The sequence below is a fragment of the Xenia sp. Carnegie-2017 genome, unplaced genomic scaffold, assembly GCF_021976095.1.
Source record: "Xenia sp. Carnegie-2017 unplaced genomic scaffold, XeniaSp_v1 HiC_scaffold_19, whole genome shotgun sequence".
NCBI classification, from domain to species: Eukaryota; Metazoa; Cnidaria; class Anthozoa; order Malacalcyonacea; family Xeniidae; genus Xenia; species Xenia sp. Carnegie-2017.
This window is the reverse complement of record NW_025813481.1, coordinates 3445846-3458896: the sequence shown is the minus strand read 5'-3', so window position 1 is coordinate 3458896 and position 13051 is coordinate 3445846. Positions and strand designations below refer to the sequence as shown.

The 13051-nt window shown below is 32.4% G+C and overlaps 1 long non-coding RNA gene across 1 annotated transcript; it reads right to left on the bottom strand.

Moving 5' to 3' along the window:
- Positions 1 to 4601: 4601 nt before the first annotated feature.
- Positions 4602 to 5257, bottom strand: LOC124438007. Its single transcript, XR_006945946.1, has 3 exons — positions 5219 to 5257; positions 4894 to 4980; positions 4602 to 4688 (listed from the first exon to the last, which is right to left on the bottom strand). It is a non-coding gene; the product is annotated as an uncharacterized LOC124438007 (long non-coding RNA).
- Positions 5258 to 13051: the final 7794 nt, after the last annotated feature.

Sequence of the window (13051 nt, the reverse complement as noted above, 5' to 3'; positions counted from 1 at the left end):
ATTCGGCAAGCAATTTTTTGATGAAAATCACGATAAAAACCTACAATTCGTAACAGCGAGTCAACATAGCTTTCCAGTTATCGGCTCCTACGAGGATGTATTTATAACTATCGATGAAAGAGCTATATGTCGGCTACACATCTATGAATGCAGATATGCGTCGTTTTCTTACCAGCGTCAAACTTGTTTGATCGATTAAACTCTTTAGTCTATACAAAAAAGTATATCATAGTTCATCTCCACAGTGGTTCACGAGAGAGTTAGCTTATTTTTATCATTGCTATTTTGCTTCTTTTACTTTTCTTTAAAAGTAAATATTAAATCTCTGGATATTTACGTATTTTCTGTAATTGAGTTTCATATTAAATTTCAAAAGACTCAAGTCTGCATAGGTTTGGTAAATGAAAACAAACAATATTGTATAGAAATTACTTTAAGTAACCTTTTGTGATGTTCTGAAGTGCAACTGCATCAAATACTTGTAAAGTTGTAGCACATTTTGATTTTGTTGTATTGATATATAAATTGGGCAAAATGCAAATAATCATCAAAACACTTATGCTTCCAATGGTGTTTATAATTCATTTTAGTTTTAATACTTCTACCCTTATTTTTCACTTTGTTTTTTTTTCCTATATTTTCAATATAAGTGCACAATTTGAATGATTAAAACAGTTTTCACTTCAATAATAAATTTCATAAGCAGTTGGTAGTGCATTTTGTTCTCTGAGTATCCACATTTGGTGTTTTCTTCATACATGAATGATGAAATGCATATGGATATGTCATAACAAGGCAATAAAACCAAATGAATTAAATACCTATAGTGTACTTTTATGCTAGAAGCTTAACAGCTTTCTAGAAATTATAAAGTTATTGGATTATATTACCTCTATATCATCAATCTCATGAAAAGAAATAAGAAGCAAAATATTTGTAGAAAAGCTTTGAAAAGTGAAAACATTTATTTAAAAAGCAGCAATGATGCATATGATAAATCCCATTCTGTACTCTAATAGGTAAATAAGCTCAAACTGTTTCTTAAAGAAATATAAGAAATATATAAGAAATATACAGTACAGTAAATTTAAAGGTTTCATCACTGAATCTTTAATGCTTCAGTATAGTGCATTAGATATTAGTAACATTTAAACAACACTCAACTAAAATATTTTGATAAAGATATGCCATGATTTAAACATTATGTTATATAAAACCCAATGGCTTATTCAGTTTAATGCTTCACATCTGCATCAAGTCATCATCAATCTCAGTACAAATGTTTACATAGACACAAACTTTATGGCCTTTCCATTTTATATGTTGTGAATTGACATTTAATTAAGCATCAAAACACACAACCTTCTTGCCATCTTTTTGGTTCATGAACTTCAACTTCAAAGCATTCAAGGCATCATTAGTGAATCCATTGTCTCCATCCATAGAATTTGACCATGATCAAATTAAATAACTCTGGATAAGGCAGACAATAAATCAATTATCTTTACAGCATTATCATTTTTAAGACTCTGCCTGATCAATAACATCTTCCAGTCATCTTTACTTCTTGGTCCCATGTTGTCAGCAAATACAACATAACAAGCTCTGCTCCAAATCATGGGTACTGTTGGGCTGATCATTTCTTCTTGATACTTTTCACAGAGCAAAATGTGTGCAGGGTCTTTTTGCTTTAGGGAAACTATTTTGCAAATAGATAGGTAAATTTACGATTTCATGCATTAACAAATGACAGAAAAGTATGCAGAAATTTATAGACAAAAACAGGAAAACATCAGTATATTTGGCGTTCAAGTCAGTCTTAAAAAATACGATCTTTAATATGTATTTTATGGCTTTTCAAGTGCATGTATAATTGCTTTTCAATCGTTGACGGACTAACAAAACAAACAACTACCTCACCTGTGGAAGCGATATGTACCTTTTGTGGAAACTACGACATCCAACAATTGAACGATTGAAGTGTTGGCATTATAAAAGAAATGCCAAAAAGAATCGTCACAGAATATGGAACTAACGATATCCATATTCTGTGATATCGTGTTTGTTTTGAAAATTCTTTATAATTTACTATAGACACCAGGGGAGGTCGAGAATATTATTTTTCTGCAAAGCGATCATTTCAGCGGAAATACGTCCGTTGGCCGCCATTTTTTTGGCGACCTCGCCCCAGTAAAGATAGCCGCTCCAGTTATTATAGAACTCAATGGTTTCAGGGTAGTGGTGTTTCCATTTAAAAATAGTTAACGTTCCTATGTCTAAATCTAAACCAATCTAAACTTAAGTTAACTGCTCCCGAGGCCACATAAACGTACACTTAATGGGAAAAGACTGACAAGAGAATGCTCTGCAAGAGTTAATAAATTGCTGTGTGATCATTAGATATTCATGATCATTAAAAACTTTGGAAACATGATCCAGAAGTGACAATTTTAAAGTTTTAGCCACCATTGTGTTTTGTATTCAGGATTATAAAAGCAGAATCAGAATTTTACTGCATATCGGACAATTTTTACATGTTGCAATACACAGGAAACTCAAAACTTCTTCTCAGTTGCTTATTGAAGGCTTAGGAGTAAAAAATGGCTAAAAACGGCTTTTCCTTGTCGTTTCTGCCTACGTCTAAAAAGGAATATCAAAATTACAATGGAATGGCTTGTTTTGCACTTTGTCATACATGAATATAATTTTATATAAAAATTTCAAAAGATCACTTCAAGAAATAGATTTGTAAGAAAGTTGGTGTACTATTTAGGGTTTATTAGAAGGGAGAAATTTGATCCAGAATAATTTGCGTATTCAAACCTTTGATCTTAAATCTAAAGCAAATGAGCAAAGAAATTAAAATAGTCAGTTGTTGCATCATAAACATGTATGCTAATTTACCAGATATGTGGTCATAAAAGGGAGTAGTTTATGATGTGACATCATGCTTTGTGACGTATTTTAGCTGTTTCCTTACGGGAAGACATGCTCATTAATTGTAAACTTTATCTACGAAGCGGCATCTCACCGGGGGTAAAACCCCTATTTCCACGTGCAAGCAATTTATTGGGGAAAATTTAGCGGCCTACATAAACATATATTTCTCATGTTTTTCCTTATAATCAACCGCTCGATTGTAGTCCACTACAAACAATGGCAGAAAAGAAATGTTTTGATTTTTTTTAATCATGACACCGTGTGATTTTGTTTGAAAAGTCATGCCCTTTTATTTGAAAAGTCTTTCTCACAATTGGTGTGAAGACATCAATGTGCAATGTTTACAACTTTAGAAATAGAAAATAGTTTAGAGAAGATAGTTGTAATATTTCTTCGTTATTTCCTCAATTACATCATCATCAAGTTCATGTTTTGCTTTGTTTCAATTTGTCATTTGACCTGAGAAAAAACACTCCTTTGGCTTGCCAATCTTATAAAATAGTTCTTGTAGTGGTCTTGTCCTTGGTCAATCATATCGGTGAAGAGCAATGTCGATTTTAACTGTTATACTCATTCACCCTTAAGTCTAATTACCAAAATTATAAGCATGCCAAAATCTAGAGAGTTTATTATAAAAAAGATGTTACATAATGCATGAATTAATCATATTAAAATAATCTTTGTATTTCATCTTAAAAACATTCCTCAAACATAATTTGAACTTTTTAATGATTTGTGTTTCCGTTTGAAGGTTTCTGAATTCCATTTTGCTTTTATAGGCATCTGTTCGAGGGTAAATAATTTTACTTTTCCTTTGGTTCATCATCAGTATTCTTGGCAACATTTACATGTTTCTCATTTTCAAGATTGCTGGATATTCAAACCATTCTGAAATCTGTATTAGAGATTTTTCTTTCCGCTAAAATCAATGGTACTATTAACATAATAAATTGTAGACATTTAATTGTAACGGTGGTATTTGACACTATTAGGCATTTTGCTTTACAGGTTTCACTTAACTAACATAAGAACTACTATTTAACATATTAACTAACAACATGTTTGCTCAGTTTAGGATGTATGAAGTATTTGGTCAAAGGATTGAGATATTTAGCTGCGTTGAAGACGTTTAGACTTTGTTCTTCAACATAATAAACCTGTGCTGGCATTCTAATTTCAATCAAAATTTTAGAAATTGTTAGTTCGCAAAAATGATTTTCCACACTAAAAAATTTTCAATTCTTGTGAATTAAAAGTTGTCATAAATTTTTTAAAGCAATCTTGAATTGAGAAATCAAAGATGAAAGCATCTGTCAATTGAAAAGAGTTCATTATTAAACAATAATATTTTTAAGGTTACCAACAATTTGTATTTGCCATTATTGGCTTTACAATGGCTATAAAAGAATATTTTTTAAAATTTTTCAACAAATTCTATTTCAGTATTAAATGTAACATACATAAAGACATTGATCATGATGGATCTACTTTACTTCATAGCTTTTCCTTAATGATCAAATTTCTATTTTTATGAAATTTTTAATTGTTTGATACACATGCATTATATGATTTTGGAGCTATAATTTTAGATACCTTTTATTTAATTTATTAGTTTATAAATTATTGTTTGTATAAGCGTTGAAAAACATGGAAATGTTTTGGCAAATGTTTTTTAACAAAATTCTTTTGCTAACCTGGTTTTGATGTGGAAGGCGAAACACCAATCATGTCTTCACTGTTATTATCATCTAATAGATAAATCAAATTAATTTTTTGCAATGCAATTAAATAACATTACAGTATGATGACAAATTCTAAAACTCTCTTATCTGACCCTTTACAAACGTATGAATGATACGCATGATATAAACGACTCTTATGTTTGTGTTTGACTTTTAAAGGGAATGTAAAGATGTTTGTGCAAATGTTTGCTAACAAAATACAATTTCTTACCAAGTACTGCTGTAGAAGGAGTTTTGTCAATGTTGTCATAGTCGTTGTCACTCATGGGAGATGGCAAAGATATCTTTTCGTAAGAAGCTAAAAATTAATGCATTATATTACACGGTTAATACATCATAGCAAGATAAAAGGAATACTTGCTGAGTTATTTCACTCTTCATTACATCTCACATTTTTGACCATTAACAAAAGTATGTGAATAAGGAAGATATAAACAAATCTCAATGGTTACATTGCATTTTTGTTTGTACTTAACATTTCAAAAGACAAAGATTACGTTTGTGTAAATATTTGCATATAAAATTCCATTACTTACTAGATCCTGATGTAGACGCAATACTCATCATGTTTGAGCACCACACATGTAGTTTTACAGCTTTATATAAAATGAATTGTTTGGATTCTTTCAAATAATTTATATCAAATAAGAAATAATTGTATTTTTCGTGTTTGTGTATAAAACGACATCATACTATACACAACGCCTGGCTATTCATGTTTGACAGTGGCTTACATGTGACTTTACGATTTTTATGTGCTACATAAACAAATTTTACATCTACGGGCCATAAACATTGAGTTCTATAAGACCTGGAGGGGAAAAGCGGCCTGGACCCTGTGGTCAAAAACATGGCGGTAATGGCGGATTTTGGTTGTCAAGACTTCCACTTTGAGAAAAATTTTTAACATTCGCTCCCTCCGGAACCCGGATTTTTTTTACTGCTTATATTAATGACAACCATCGAAAACCACCACGATACAGTAAGCATAAATATTGAAAATAATGCTTCAGGTTTTTGTGAAATAGACCCAACAATTTAAATGAGGAAAATCTATCGTAAAATAACGTATATTTTGTCAAGTATTGCTTTAGCTATATTACAAATAAATATCAAACGGCATTCTTTAAACTGTCAATGTGTTGTTAAGCTTTAATGCATAATCCCATGCACAATACTTGTGTTTTGGACTGTTTGTGAACAGCTTGGTGCAACTGTCATTCTTGAACAGATGGGTAAATCTTAGTTAAAATGTCCAAAAAGGAGTTGGAAAAAGTTAGCTTACCCCTACGACTTAAGTCGACAGGAAATATATAATAAGCAGGTATGTGATTTTTTTGAGTTTTTTTTGGTAGGATTATTCTGGGTGTCTTATAAAGTATTATGATGTTCTGATATACAGTGTGCAAATTAGTTCAGAATAAACGATGTGCAATTTTTTTGACAAAAGTGTTTCTTTAGAGGCATAATCAAATCGATATTACGTTAATTATTATATAGCTCTAATGGCTAAATTAATATTTTTAAATGTGAGCAAATTAATATGATTTACGACAGTGTTTTCCGTTAAAACCGCTGATTTTTGCACATCGTTTGAAAAAGTGATGTGCAATTGTTTTCATTTTAGCTAAAACGATGTGCAAATTGCACATTGCACACCGTTAATTCGCACACTGCTGATAAATCTAATGAGAACTTATGAAGAAATTATCTTGAACTAAGAGAGCAAAAGAACGAAATTCAGAAATTCTATAATCATGTTGCTGGTTCTGTTTTGAGCCAAGATATTAGAAACTGGATTGTCATTGAAAACCATGGATCTACTACTGAACAGAACTACATTACTTTCCCATTGAAAATACGATTTCTTAAATTAAAGTGCATTGGTTTCTCTGACATTACACTTTTCTTATTGATAAAAGTTTTTGTGCTTGACATTGATATTTTATATAATCGGAAATGTGGTTGTCAAATCCGGATAGGCGAAAAAAATTTTATTTTATGAGCCCGCGTCTTTCCGCTGACTTTGACAACCAAAATCCGCCATGTTTTTGACCACGCGGCCGTGCACTAATAATTTATAGTAATTTTGTTGACGCTTCCCCTGGTCTTATAGAACTCAATGGCCATATATCATTCGCGATATTAAATTTAAGTGCGATTTCTAGCGTATCAGTAAAAAAGTTTTTGATTTGATCAAATTATTCCATTTTTATGGCGGTTTAAAGTTGTGAAAATGCCCTTTTTGATGGACGATGTTCGTCTTCAATTATGGGAATGCAATACATTTCCAATGACCAATTCAAAGCCATATGAATAAAATTGTTCATGTATCGTCTGTTTTGTCATATCAAATTAAAAAACGAATAAACACTTGGCGGAGGAAATAAGAAAGACTTATTCTAAACCATGAGCATTTCATACTTTTACTATGTCTCTAAAGTTAAACTACAGTATATTGTACATCCTATAATTCTTCTTAAGTCGATATTTATTGATAAAACTTACTTTTTAAATTTGTCTTTGCTGTAACACGTCTTCCTGCCAAATGATGTAACTTAGCGAGTGTCGGGAATTATGAACAAACGTTTGCAGGTAAATCCATGACGACGTTCGTCTACCAATGAAATTCCCTGAAATAGAAACGTTTAATAAATTGCCATGTTTATTTAGAAATTTCAATCATTAGTATTTAAACTGAACACTGACACGCAGTTTTCTCTCTTTATAGGCCCGTTTACAGGAGCAATTTTAATATGAAAATTTTTATGCGACAAATACATTTGACCGTGTAAACGACACAAAATATATGTAAATATATCTGTTCGCAAAGAGATTGATGTATTGCGCCCATTGTAATAATGAACAGTTACATGTGCATACTTCATTTTACGACGTACTTTTAATGCAATGTTTGTGCAAAAATGGCGTTGACCAAGGCCGAAAAACTTCAAGCAGTAGCTATTATTACATCTCTAATGGTGCACGAAGTGAAAAAAAAACGAAAGTCACGACGATGGTAGGTAAAACCATGGAAAACTGTGCAGCGCCGATTCGCACAAGGGTTAGCACAAAATTTAATTCAAGAGATACGAGTGACTGACCATGATGTATTTAGAAATTTGTTTCGGTAAGTTAGGAAATGTGATAGTCTTTTTATTCATGCACTCTTCAAAATTAAGCTAGTCAGTAGATTGTACAATCAATTCAAATTTTACGTTCTTTTTTTAATAATGAAATTTTCTTATTTTCTTTACTTTTATTTACAAATTATAATCTTTACTACTTTTAAGGATGGATTCCATTTTGTTTGATGAGCTATGTGAAAAGTTAACACCATTCATAGCAAAGAAAAACACCACTATGAGAGATGCTATATCTGTTCATGATCGCTTGTGTGTAACATTAAAGTTCTTAGCATCAGGATGCTCATACAAAGATTTGATGTACAGTTTCAGAACATCAGTTTCATCTATTTCAAAAATTGTACCTGAGGTCTGTGAAGCTTTGTATAATGTGCTGAAGGAAGAATATTTAAAGCCACCCACAACAAAACAACAATGGTTACACATTGCTGATGAATTTATATGCAAATGGCACTTTCCCCATGCAGTTGGCAACATTGATGGTAAACATATCAACTTGTGTGCACCTCCAAACTCAGCGTCTGAGTACTTTAACTATAAAAAACATTTTAGCATAGTCCTCTTGCAGATGCAAATGCTAAATTCATCTCATTTGATCTTGGAGCCCATGGCAACTAGTCAGATGGAGGAATTTTTAAAGACAGTCACCTTAAAAACATATGCAAGACATGCTATTTCCCACAAGCTGAAGAACTAAGAGATACATTATTGCCTATACCTTACTTTCTGCTTGGAGATGAGGCATTTGCTTTCAATGAAAATCTAATGCAACCATATCCACACCAGACTGCAATAGGTGATGAGAAAGTTTTTAACTATAGACTTTCACGAGCACGAAGAATTGTCGAAAATGCATTTGGATTGATGTGTAGTTGATTCAGATGTCTTTTGAGAACATTGGAGTTGGATGTTTCACATGCAATGCAGGTGGTGAGGGCCTGTATGGCACTGCATATCCAAATCTAAATTGAGAGTCATCTGATTATTTACAGCAAGCTCCTGAAAATCTTCCTCCCTACCAATGACGATGTACATAATATCGACTTCTTCATTAGACACCACTCTCGTTTGATCCGGAACACGGACAATCGGTTGTCCATTGTAAAAGTATTCCATGCTTTCTTCGTTAACTGTGGCATTTAAAGATTCTTGGATTTCCATAAATTGGACTCCGCCACAAAAGTCTTGTTGACAGTCATCCAAATTATTAACAACACCCGCATGAGCACAGGTCAAGGCATAGTACATATCATTCTTAAGGCAGAACATTGTCAATGTTCCAAAACTACTCTCGGTTCTTTGCGCTATAATTTTAGACAGCATTCGAAACTTTGCTTCTTTAAATGGTTTAGATCGTAATTCGATGTATTTCGATGCTTTCCATTTTAACTTTTCATAGATCTCATTTTTGATAGCAGCCTCCGAATTTTCTTTCTTAAAATCAACTGTGACATACAAATGAGGAAACGGCATCTTCTCGTTTGGGCGAGCTATTCCATACTTCCCACTAAGCCACGAGCAACTTAAACAAGAAACGACAACTACATATTGTCTAAAAACTATTTTTCTTAATGTTCCGATATGCACAGGTCAACATACATAATCGATATCCCATGAAAGAAAAATTACCTTTGTAGAGCCTCGTGAACGTCAGCTTTAATATTCTTACTTTTGTCTAGAAGTTTATGGAAGTTGACGTCATGATTGGCTTCTAAATATCATAAAAATATAATTGATAACTTTGGTGCACCAACATTATCTACAATGAAACTTCCATAGAATAAGACATAAATAAGACTAAAAATTGACTAATCATATACATGGGATCATAAATTACTTTGCTCTGGATTCTGTGTCGAATACCTGTTTTGCAATATCATCTATTTAAAAAAATCACAGCAGGAAGTACACTGATAAAAAGATTTTTTTGAGTGTTATCGCAGTGCGCTGCGTAGTGTGAATAAATATATGTAAAATTTACATGTATTATATTCGGAATAGAAAAAACTAGAATCCTGATGCAAATAAGCTTAATATATCTTATATGAGATGTTTTCAAACTTTGTTTAGAACGCAGGAACACAAAACAGAAAAGAAAATTTTCTCATACATTTTAACAGTAAGAATCATTTGTTCGTTATAAGTTATAACATACTTTCAACATATTGAAGACGCTGTATTTTTTAGTTACTTTAACTGCACGTAGCTAGAGTGCTCAGTTCCTAATTTTTAGAACGAATAAATGCTTTCAAATTTTATGCTATTTCAATAATTTCACTGTTGTTAGCAGAGAAAGGAAGGTTTGTTATGTACTGCAGCAATTCTGACTAACTTTGTAAACTTTTCTATCAATTTTACTATTTGTTATTTAGTTTATAAAAGATTTATTATCAAATGGTACATTAGGTCAACCAGAAACTCCAACTCTTGCTGCAATAAAAAAACGTTTACAAATAATTGCTGCAAGCAAAGCAGAGAGCTTCTATATTCTTATGTGTGTACGATATCAAGATTTTTATGGTTTGTACATCCAAAATATTATGAACGACGTCATGTTAAATTTTGCACCATTCATCAAGGTGATGAAATGTACAGATGATATGTACAGGCACTTCGTTTTCTATTAGACATTTTTAGTTAATAAAAAAAAATTTTGAACAGTATTGTAACAAATCAAACGAAATAGACTAACCAACGGTAAGACAAATAAAAAACCTCTTCAGACTATACATTTCATAGATCGAATTCAAACATATCTAACAGTTTTTTTTAACAATGGTATTTAGAAAAAGAAAAACTACATGCTAAGTACTTTAAACATAGCAGCTGGTTAGTATCTGTTTGTTATAGGAAATGAATAGTGACATAGGATCTTTTACAGTTACTTGCTTAAAAACCACTATAAATACGATATATAGCAACAATTAAAACACAACTGATCAAAGTTACACAATTGTAGCATAGCAACTTGCTAAAAAATATGACGCTTTCTTCACGTTTCAAAAACTTTACAGTTTTTTGGTATTTCATGTGCTTTGTCACTACAGTGTAGACACTCACGTATGTTCTGTTTTGTTACTACAGTGTAGGCACTCACGCATGTTCTGTTTTGTCACTACAGTGTAGACACTCACGTATGTTCTGTTTTGTCACTACAGTGTAGACACTCACGTATGTTCTGCTTTGTCACTACAGTGTAGACACTCACGTATGTTCTGTTTTGTCACTACAGTGTAGACACTTACGTATGTTCTGTTTTGTCACTACAGTGTAGACACTCACGTATGTTCTGCTTTGTCATTACAGTGTAGACACTCACGTATGTTCTGTTTTGTCACTACAGTGTAGACACTCACGTATGCTCTGTTCTGTCACTACAGTGTAGACACTCACGTATGTTCTGTTTTGTCACTACAGTGTAGACACTCACGTATGTTCTGTTTTGTCACTACAGTGTAGACACTCACGTATGTTCTGTTTTGTCACTACAGTGTGGACATTCACGTATGTTCTGTTTTGTCACTACAGTGTAGACACTCACGTATGTTCTGTTTTGTCACTACAGTGTAGACACTCACGTATGTTCTGTTTTGTCACTACAGTGTAGGCACTCAGGGGCGGATCTAGGATTTTTCAAACATCAGTCATAAAACGTCGGAGGCGCTCCGCACCTGGGGGGGTCTGAGGCTATCTCTGAGAAATTTTGAATTTCAGAGCCTTAAAAATGCCATTTTCAGCGTTTTAGAGCATTACAAAATGTATTTGTGGGCAGCGTTTTTGCGTAAATACAACACATTTTGGTTACGTTTTTTTCAAAAAAAAAATGAAGTGAACAATACTTGAATGTTTTGCCAAATATTTAGGCTCATTATCATGCCAAATATATGGCTCATTAGCATGTCTAGGAACGTAAATTTATTTTACAATAATGCTATTCAAAACAGATATATTCTTTAAAATTTCTACCAAGTTGTCAGGCATAGACCCTAGAGACCCCATTCAAACCTCTATGTAATACGTTAAGTTAGAAATTTGGTACTACAAGTGACAGTTCATAGATATAGAAAAGCTCAGACTTCAAACCATGCAAGTTTATTGTAACTCTTTACCCATCTCCACATCAGTGCCAGCAAATTCACCCTTTGAGAAAAACTCAAAATTTTTTTCTGCCAAAGATTAAGCAAAATTATCAGAGTGAAAATTTGCAGTTAAGGTTAGCTTAATGCCATAAATGTTTATTAGGCATTTCACTAGACTATTATCTTCTGCAAGGTGTGCTATATAGCAATCACTAGTAGCATTGTATTATCAAATACAAACAGAATGTAACCAACATGTCTTTAATTATATAATTACATGAATGTTAAAAATGGTTTATGTGTAATGCTTACTGGTTATGATAAATATCTTTTCATATGATCAAAGCTTGTTTAAATGTAAATCTAAAATAATTTAGTTTAGAAATTATAATGATCATCAGAAAAATTACCTAGTGATCATGAAAAATACTTTGCTGTTTTGCCAAATTTCAAGGTTTATCTGCATACATAGGAAGGCATTTTTACTTTATAGAAAATGCTTTTCATACATCAATAGCCCTTTGGAATTTATGGCAACAATCTGGTATGAGCCGTAGATTAACACACCTTTACATCTCTACATGAGGTGTTCAGTTAGAAAAGGGGACAATATGTGACATGGGACAACATTTCATGTATGTGAAATACTCAGGTTTAATACCATTCCAGTCAAATTGTCAAAATAATAAGCTTCATGGATCATAAGACTCAAAATCACAGGTTATAGTAAACAGCTTCTCATGTAATCAATGTTAGTTTTCTCAAATCTTAAACAATATGTAGTATACGCTCTAAGTACCCAAGTAACACCAGAAAAACAGAAAGAATTGAACATATTGAAGCCACGTTGAATAGTGGAATGCCAACTTCTTGTTTGGACCAGCAACTCCATATGCTTCAAGCAGCCATGTAACACTAGAAAAATAAGAAGAATTGAAGCAATATTGAATGACAAACCATGCTAAATTTTTTGGCAAAATGTACAAAATTTTCAGCTAGTGGAAACAAACTCTCTAAAGCTTGATTCACATTTGTTACTAAAAACTGCTAATAACTTTAACCTGTCAGATTTTTCCTCCCTTCCACATTTAGAACGGTTCCATTTTTTAACATTGTACACTGCACTTACAGTGACTGCACAGTT